The 10,077-nt window shown below is 39.2% G+C and overlaps 1 pseudogene; it reads left to right on the top strand.

Moving 5' to 3' along the window:
- Nucleotides 1–9,019: 9,019 nt before the first annotated feature.
- On the top strand, nucleotides 9,020–10,077 carry LOC133731800 (uncharacterized; annotated as a pseudogene).

Below are 10,077 nucleotides of genomic sequence, written 5' to 3'. Positions count from 1 at the left end.
CCATCTTTGATGTAGTATGAATAACAAGAATCGAGCAAAAGCCATGGGAGTTGATTAGTAGGATCATTAGCCGGAAGACGACGTTTGCTGATGATTACAGCTCGTCAAGAACGGCATACGTCACGACAACTAAGATAATCAGACATGTGCAATCGTTGTAGAATCAATTGCATGACATCATCTGGGAGTTTCTTAGACCACCTGTCATCATGCACATTGAAGATCGTTTTGAGCCAGCAGGGAATAAAATCAAGACACCATAGCAACTTTCTTGATAGGCTATTGATCATTAGCTTCCTCGAACAAGATCCATCTAGGGTTAATGTACTTATGGACATATATAAAGAGCTTTATATAGGGGTAGTGTCAGAAATTTACTCGTGGAATGGGGACTGTTCAAGTTAGGACTCTATGTTAAGAAAATTTATTATTTATCGTATCGTCTTACCTGCTCACCTAAGAAACAATTTTAAGAGTCTGTGATCGATAAGTTCAAAACCTAAAATTATAACAGCTTAAAATTATGAATTTATTAACGTATACATCACATCAAGTTACACTTTCCCTGAAACTAGAAAATGAAAATACCTAGCGGGTTTGCTCTGCTAGGGTTGGGAAAGCGTCGCCTCCGGCCTCTCCGTACTTTTCTCCATCTTCGATGGAGTACTGTTCCGGTACCGTCCTTGGTGTCGGGTCTTTCGCTCACGGCTCCTGTCGTGGTTCGCACCTCAGCCTGTGGCAAGTTCTCCCTTTTAGATCTATTCTGATCGTGGATGAAAAAGCCATGGCTGCATTGCCTTCCTGGATAGGGTCTGCACCGAGAGTTGGGCGTCTTTGGCCAAGTCGGGCATGACTCAAGTTGTCGGCGTGCGGCGTTGGTTTGGAGGCGATGTGGCTGAGTGAGGGGCTCGAGAGGAGCCGGATTTCAACTCAGTTTCTCGGTGCACTGGAGCGGCGGTTGTCCGGTAGCGTCCCAGATCGAGAGGGTGATCTGGCAGCAGGGCTATTCAATGTATGGGGTCTGGGCGGCATATGTGTTCTAGCAGGTGACAGTGGTGGCGGTGGGGGGGCTTCGTGTTGGTGGGGACTGGATGATCTCTCTCAGGCCAAGAGTGGTGGAGCAGAGGTTGGGGTCGAAGTCAGGGACGGTCTAGGTGCTTAGAGAACTTCTAGGTGTCCAGAGGAGAATCTTGTGGGGCTTTTGATTGGGCCTTCCTTTTTCGGGCTTTGCAACTGGTGTATGAGTCCATTACTGTTAGGGTTCATATCTAGGATCTAAGAGATTTCTTATGGGCCTAACTTTTCTTAGCATTTTGGAATGCGTTTTTTGGCTACTCAGGTAGAAGATTGCTCTCTATTTAACGTATTATTCTGTGTGGAGTAGGCAAGATCGGTCAAACTATCGCCGATTACCTTGATAGAAGGTCACCCTCTATTCGACGCCTATCATTGCGTGGAAGTATGGTTGACCATACTATTGGTACAGTTTTACATAGCCCGGATTATGTCCGATGCCACATCAAATGCTTAATTGCATCTCTTAATCTCCTTGTTATGTTTTATTTCCGATGCCTAGTTGCATCTGATTTTGTTATTATTATTTTATATTTTGATGTAGTTTCTACATCTATAAGTTATAATATTTCTTCTTATTATTATCAATAAAGTGACTGGCTATTACCTTTATAAAAAAAAAGTTATACTTTCCCTTTTTTTTTTTTTTTTTACCAATTTCCTATAGTTTCTACCTTGAAAGCACAAGGCATTTTCCCCCACAAACATAGAACCTCAATATCGGTCTGTTGAAGGCTAGTTAACGAAGATCATGGTTTGGGCATGAGATGCCTATCGAAAGTGTTGGCTAGCTTAAAAGTTACCTCTATGAACGACACACGTGGATCGAAATTGTTCAATTATGTCTTATCAACCATAATGCATGTGGAAGGTCAAATTTGTCTGAGACACAATATCAAGCCGTCATCACCTGCAACCACCATTCTTGCATAATTTAGACACGACACCTCTTGCGCTAGTGTATCAGTTTGATCAAGTAACTGATTGTGAAAGCACAGACACATGTAGGGGTGGGCAAAAATAACCGGAAAACCGAAAAACCGGATAGAACCGATCCGGACCGGCCGGTCCGGTCCGGGTTTTGCACTAAAAATAACTACATTCGGGCCGGTTCGGTCCCATTACTAAGTGTTGCCGGTCCGGTCCCGGTCCCAGAATTGCGCTGACTTCGTGGACCGAAAAACCCGAAGATGTGTATGTGTCCTTCATTTATTGGTTAGTTTTTAGGGTCTATGTTATTAGTATGGACATGACCACACGTGATTGATGAGGCCCTAAAATCCTAAATGACCTAATCACCTAAATCAGATCAGTTATACGACCTCACACTCACACTCACCTACTCGGCCTCGGCTACTCCGTCTCGGGCTCTCGGCCTCAGCTACTCCTCTGATCTATCGAACTCCACTCTTCCAACATGATCAGGGTCCTCAGGGAGATGCTGTGAACTGTGAAGTTCAGTTTGGTGAGGAGAAAGACTTGAGCCATTGAGGGAAACTCACTCCCTCTTCTCGACTTCGGTCTCACTCTCACACTCTCACTCAACCTCGGTCTTCTCTTCTCAAAGACTTAAACTTTCGCTCTGAGAAACCCAGTTCCAAAGGTATTACTCTGTCTCTCGAGCAAATCTTTGTTTCTTGCTCTTGTCTTTCTGATCTGTGGCTCTGTGCTACTGAGTTGTTGTTAGATTTTGTAGATTTGTTTATAAATCTTTGTTTTTGCGATAGTGGGTTATTGTTCTTTCACTTCTTTGCTTTTAGTTTGCGCAAAGTAATAAACTTTATTGAGTTATGTAAGTTTTGAGATTGATTGGATAGTCTTCAAAGTCCATTTCTGGTGTGTAAGTGTGTAACACTGTTTTTGTATAAGATTTATGTTTGATAGTTCTTGTGTTCTTTGTTATCAGCTTTTGTTTTCCTCTGTTAAATTATGGGTTAAATTTTTGTGGGTGGTTTATTTTTGCGAGTTATGAAATGATGGTGTTTTATCTAATTGCTTAATTTAAGTCCGTATGGTTGATTAATTGAATTCCAAACTTTCAAAATCATAGAAATGATCAAATGATAGAATTAGTGATTTTATCAAGTGATTAAGAAAATAATCAATTTACTGGTTCAAGGAGGAGGACGAGGAGGCGAGGAGCCGAGGAGGAACGAGGAAGGAGGACTTTAACACTCACTTTTGGACTCTTGGTAGGTTGTGCTTATTTAATTTCTTGAGCCTTTTTTATTTTATTTAGTTGATTGCCTGACCTTATCAATTGGTGCTTTTGGCTTTGTAGGCAACACAAGTTCCTTTGGTGGTTTAGCAGGCATTTCTATTTTCTAGGCAGAGCAACTTTGGAGTTTGGACAATCGTATGTCATGAGTCATGACTCGTATCTTTTGTAGTTACTATTGTGTTATTTGGTTCTTGGTGTATCCACTGTTTTTCTTTCACATAGATTAAGTTCCATAAGTTTTAGGATGAATCAATTCTCTAGTTGAGTTTAATTCCAAATATTCACATGTTTTCTCAGTCAAAATTTTATGATTCTAGTGTCTTCCGGTCTTCCCAGTTTGATCGGTTTTGGTTTACTACATTGTTCATAATTTCAAAGTTGGTACCTTCTTTTTGAATGGACATTAAATTAGTTCTGTTGTCTTTTACAGGTCTGTGGCTCAAGGCTCGGCAGCTGTACAACAACCAGTCCTCATTTCAGATTTGATGGTCACCTCATCAGAGTCAAGTCATTCGTTGAGTTCTCATTCAGAAGATGGTAATGATGAAGTGGCTGTTGCTGGGAATGATTCAATTTCTGTTCGACAGGAAGTTGAGATTGAAGGAGCAGCCAAGGAAACAGAAGCTGCAATCCGTGCAGAAGATGAAGCAGCAACTCAGTCATCCCGAGGTGAGCCGAAAAACTTGAAAAAGAGAAGAAGAGAAAATAAAACGAAGAAGGCTGCCCCGAGGTCAAATGTGTGGAATCATTATCAAAAGTATGACAGAACACTCTACATTGAAAAACATGGGAAGAAAGAGGAATGTGGATTTGAGAAACGGGCTAAATGTAAGTATTGCGCGGCTGACCTTGCTGCTGATTCTTCGTTTAATGGAACAAGTACTTTGCGTAGACATATTGAAAAGGTGTGCAAAAAGTATCCTGGAAGGGAGAATTTAGAAGACACACAAGGGCTATTGATTAGTGATGGTGGAGCTGAACCTAGCTTGAAGGTAAATAAAGGGTGGACACAAGAAGATTGTGTTAAAGCTGCGACTCAAATGATAGTTAGTGATGAACTGCCATTCAGCCACATTGAGAATGAAGGGTTTAGGTACTTCTGCAAGGTAGCAGTTCCAAGATTTGAAGTGCCTTCTAGGAGAAAAATAGTGAGGTGTTTCTTGGAGATGTATGAAGAGAAGAGAGAGGAGCTTCGGATTGTCTTAAGGGCCCATAGAGTGTGCTTAACAACAGATACTTGGACATATGTACAGAACATCAACTATATGGTGTTAACTGCACACTTCATAGATTGTGGTTGGAATTTGCACAAGAGAATCTTGAACTTTTGTGTAATTCCCGACCACAAAGGCAACACGATTGGGAAGCTGTTGGAAACATGCTTGCTGCAGTGGAGGATAGACAAAGTCTTAACTGTTTCAGTTGATAATTCTAGTGAAAATAAGGTGGCAATCGAGTATCTACAAAGGAAAATGGCTGGATGGAAGAATCCCCCCATGTTTGGTGGCAAGTTCATGCATGTGAGGTGTTTGGCTCACATCTTGAACATCATAGTTAGGGCTGGTTTGAGAATTATGGATAGAAGCTGTGCTGCAATCCGAAATGCCGTGAAATATATTAGAAGTAGTTCTAATAGATTGGACTGCTTCAAGGAGTGTGTTGAGAAGGAGACCCTGGAAGGACACATAGATTCTAAAAAAATCCCAGCTTTGGATGTTCCAACGCGATGGAATTCCACCTTTTTGATGCTTGACATAGCTTTGGAGGTGAAGCCAGCCTTTGATCGGATGGCTGATGAGGAAGCAGCAAAGTACAATGACTATTTTGATGAAGATGAAGAGGTTGGGGAGGAAGAAGAGGCTGAAATACAAGTTAAAAAAAAAGGAGTTCAACCGAGAAAAAGAGTTGGGCCACCAATATGTGCAGATTGGGATAAAGCTGAAATCTTTGTGAAGTTCTTGAGGGTTTTTTACGATGTGACAATGAGAATTAGTGCAACCAAACACCCCACTGCTCATAAAGCTTTTCATGACATTGTAGCAATCGAAGCTGAGATTGATGCACTCTTTGTGCCTCCGAAGATGAGTGATGCCGATGGAAGTGAAACTGAACTGCTAATGATGGAGATGGCAGTGAAGATGAGAGCAAAGTTTAGGAAGTATTTTGGAACGATTGATGATATGAACCAGCTGTTGTTAGTGGCCCTTGTCTTGGATCCTAGGTTCAAGTTGAAGAACATTAGTCACATTTGCATAACTCACCTCCAGTTTGATGTTGCCGAAGCAAAGGCCAAGGCCAATGATGTGAAGGAGCTGTTGGTATCCTTAACCGATCTATATAGATCATCAAGCAATGCATCTTCAAAGAGTTCTAGGAGCAGCACTGCAACAAGCTGCGTTGTTTCTAGCAACACAAAAGCAACAGCCACATCTTCCAAGTCCAAGTCCAAGTCCAAGGAGAAGACCAAAAAAATGTCCGGAAAAATGGCTGAGATTTTAGAAGGTTGGCAAAGAGCCGTAGCTGAATCGGACGAGGTTGTTGTTGAGAGTGAAGTTGACAGGTATCTACTTGATCCATTAGAGAATCCCAAAGATGATGATTGGCAGCTGCTTGATTGGTGGAAGATCAACGGCTGCAAATATCCAAACCTTGCTCTTGTTGCAAGGGATGTACTTGCAATCCAAGTCAGTACAGTTGCATCGGAGTCCTCATTCAGTACCGGTGGGAGAGTCATTGACCCTTTTAGGAGTTCTTTAACTCCTACAACTGTGGAAGCATTGATTTGTTTGCAAAACTGGATCAAAAAACGAGATCAATCTGATATTGAATATTATCCAAGCCTAGAAGAGCTTGAGTTTTATGAAAAAATGGAAAGAGGTATGCTTGCTGCAGATTGTTGATTTGTTGTTTCAATTGAAAAAAAGAAGAAGAAAAGGTCGTTTACTTATTGTTTGCCTTCTTTTACTTGTTACAGATGTAGCAAAGGGAAAGCAAGTGGCTGTCGAAATTGAAAATGCACCAAGGTCTGCAAAAATCTCCAAAAAAAATGCAGCTGCAACTCCCTCATCAAGAGCTGCACCTGCAGCTGGAACCTCAAAGTCTGCATTGCTGCTGCCACCAAGAAAGTCGAAAGGTATATCAAATGATTCAAAATACTGAAAATAATTCCTTACTGGCTTTTTCGGTTTCTTTTTTTAACTTTTTATTGTTGGCTTATTGCAAAGTATAAGTTGCAAACTTGTAATACGTCTTTTTAAACTGAATTGTGTAGGGAAAAAAAAATGAAGAGGCATAAGTGCATAACTGCAAAACAGCAGCTGCATAGCTGAACTGCTTATTTGCAGAGCGGAATCGTTTGATTTGTTTTATTTTTAATATGTTATTTTGTTGACACAATAAAAGTTGCTGAGTTGTAGTCCTAGTCTTTGTTATTAATTGCTTATTTGCAGAATGGTTGATTGGTTTCAAATTTCAAGTTATTGACAATTGATGAATTGAGTCTTTGAGAATTTGAGTAATTGAGTAATTGAGTTTGAGTTATTGACTTTTTTTGCTTCACTTGATGACTTGATTAGTTGATTGTTGAATGGTACTATGGTAGTATGAATTGGTACATAATATTGAATTGCTGGAGACTGGAGTTGCAATTTCCTAGTCTTTATTTGCTAATTTGCAGGTTTGGATCTTGCATTCTTGCTGGTCTTGGACTCTTGGATAGTTAATAGTTAGTTCCTAAACAAAAGCAGCCAAGCTGGAGTGCAGGAGTGCAGGACAGCAGTAGGTTTTGGTGGCAAAATGCAGCTCTGCTGCAACTGCTGCCAGGAACCGAAAGCCCGGCCAAACCGTACCGTTTACTCTCGGTCCGGGTTTAACCGGTCCCTATTTCCATATATTGAAAGCCCGGCCCGAAGTACACTTGCCGGTCCCGGTCCCGGTCCCGGTCAAAACAGTGCCGGTCTGGGACCGTGCCCAGGCCTAGACACATGTATCATACTATGAGTAATGTGAGGTGAACCACTTTTTTAGATATTACATGTATTTCAAATTTATTTTATTAAAAAATGGATGTGTACCTACTATGCCAATGCTAGATGAAATTTTGCAGAGAGGACAAAGTGGAAAAAACGTGGGTGTTTGAAGTAATTTTTACGAATTTACTTTATTAAAAAATATTTTGTAATTTATTCTAAACTGATTTTCAAAGTTACTTAGATTAAAGTACATGTTTGGTAAATGTAGGGGAATGAGAGAAAGTAAATGATGATAGAGCATCTCCAACAATATAAATTACTTTTTAGTTAAATTTAGCTAAAGTTAAGAAATATAGTTATTGATTTAATAATGTTGCTCCAGCAATAGTAGCTATTTATAAATGATATACTACATTTTATCGAATTGTAAATTGACATGTGGACAAAAGAAGAGAGAGAAATAGAACTTTTGCTTTAGATATTCTTGATTGTCTAGCTAAATATAGTTAGCCAATTTAGCTAAGGTTAAATTTAACTTAGCTATAGCTTGTCTGTTGGAGTTGAGTTTTCTTTCAAAAATAGTTATATATAGCTAAAAATTGAATTGATCTATTCTGTTGGAGATGTCTACCGACTACTATCTACTACATAGAAGAGAATTGAAGAAGTGTTGGATGGAGTAAGTGCGGATGATATGATGAGTCTGTTGGAGTTGAGTTTTCCTTTAAAAATAGTTATATATAGCTAAAAATTAAATTTAATTATTTTGTTGGAGATGTCTACCTACTACTATCTACTACCTAGAAGAGAATTGAAGAAGTGTTGGACGGAGTAAGTTAAGAAATATAGCTATTGATTTAACAATGTTGCTCCAGCAGTAGTAGCTATTTGTAAGTGATATACTATATTTTATCAAATTGTAAATTGACATGTGTACAAAAGAAGAGAGAGAAATATAACTTTTGCTTTAGCTATATTCTTGATTGTCTAGCTAAATATAGTTAGCCAATTTAGCTAAAGTTAAATTTAACGTAGCTATAGCTAGTCTGTTGGAGTTGAGTTTTCCTTCAAAAATAGTTATATATAGCTAAAAAATGAATTTAGCTATTCTGTTGGAGATGTCTACCTACTACTATCTATGACCTAGAAGAGAATTGAAGAAGTGGTGGACGGAGTAAGTGCGGATGATATGAGTCTGCTGGAGTTGAGTTTTCCTTCAAAAATAGATATATAGCTAAAAATTGAATTTAGTTATTTTGCTGGAGATGTCTACCTACTACTATCTACTACCTAGAAGAGAATTGAAGAAGTGTTGGACGGAGTAAGTTAAGAAATATAGCTATTGATTTAACAATGTTGCTCCAGCAATAGTAGCTATTTGTAAGTGATATACTATATTTTATCGATTTGTAAATTGATATGTGGACAAAAGAAGAGAGATAAATATAACTTTTGCTTTAACTATTTTTGATTGTTTAGCTAAATAAGTTAGCCATTTTAGCTAAAGGTAAATTTAACTTAGCTATAGCTAGTCTGTTGGAGTTGAGTTTTCCTTCAAAATAGTTATATATAGCTGAAAATTGAATTTAGCTCTTCTGTTGGAGATGTCTACCTAATAATATCTACTACCTAGAAGAGAATTGAAGAAGTGTTGGACGGAGTAAGTGCGGATAATATGAGTCTGCTGGAGTTGAGTTTTCCTTCAAAAATAATTATATATAGCTAAAAATTGAATTTAGTTATTCTATTGGAGATGTCTACCTACTACTATCTACTACCTAGAAGAGAATTGAAGAAGTGTTGGACGGAGTAAGTGCGGATGATATGTGGTTTTGAATTTTGTTCATATCAAGAAATCAAAATTCAAAAGGAATAGCTATCTAATAGCAGTTAGAGATAACTTAGCCCAACTAGCTAAAATTGCACATTAGACTTGTTTCTACTAGAAGACCAGCTGCCTTGGAGAGTTGTTGACTGTTTATTCAAACTCACAAAGGAAGTAGACATACACAATCAAGAATCTCCTGGAAAGTCCAAGTCTCTATGGGAGCTTTGTTGCAGACTCTAGGAGAAGGAGCTTCATGGCAGAATGTGGGGGAAGGATCCGGTTGTGACTGTAGAGAAGACATCCAAAAGCCGTCATCTACTTGACACTTATCGACTCCTTTCAGTTGAACCAGACAACATTATTGGAGTTTTCCCATCATGGTTCTCGCTCCCTCCTTCTGCAACGAAACTTGTGCAAATTGGTGTCGAATTCAAATATAGACAGAGCGACGATAAAATCCTTACCATAACCTTCGACAACGGAGTAATGGATATTTCATCGATAGAGCTAGTGGGGGCGTAATGATTTCTGTTTATTGAGAAACCTCGTCGCGATGGAAGAGTGCGAATCGAGGGGTCCCCATTGGTATCAAATTATGTTTGATTGTAGGATCGTGAATGACCTTATTAAATTAACCAAAGATATGGAGATTCTCATCGCCAAACACATTCTTCCGAAGTACGACATCAGCAAGGAGGAGATGGCTGGTTGCTTCTGCGACATTTGCAATAATACTATTACAACCTCCTTTTCTTCTTTGTCAATTACACTTATTTCCTTAAAAGTGAAGGAGTATTACGAGAGGCGTTGGGTATAGAGATGGATAGCATCGATCAAGCGTGACTATTTGTACAATCCATCATCAATATGGTCAGTTTCTAATGCAGTAGTTCTTGTTATAATTCTTACCGTCATACAGACTATATATTCGGTTCTCTCTTACCACAAGTCCTAGACTCCCAGTGAGCTAGCCCTTCTGCTGT

This window comes from Rosa rugosa, chromosome 1 (genome assembly GCF_958449725.1).
Source record: "Rosa rugosa chromosome 1, drRosRugo1.1, whole genome shotgun sequence".
Taxonomy (NCBI): Eukaryota; Viridiplantae; Streptophyta; class Magnoliopsida; order Rosales; family Rosaceae; genus Rosa; species Rosa rugosa.
The sequence above is the reverse complement of the archived record's forward strand: the minus strand, read 5'-3'. Positions and strand labels throughout refer to the sequence as shown.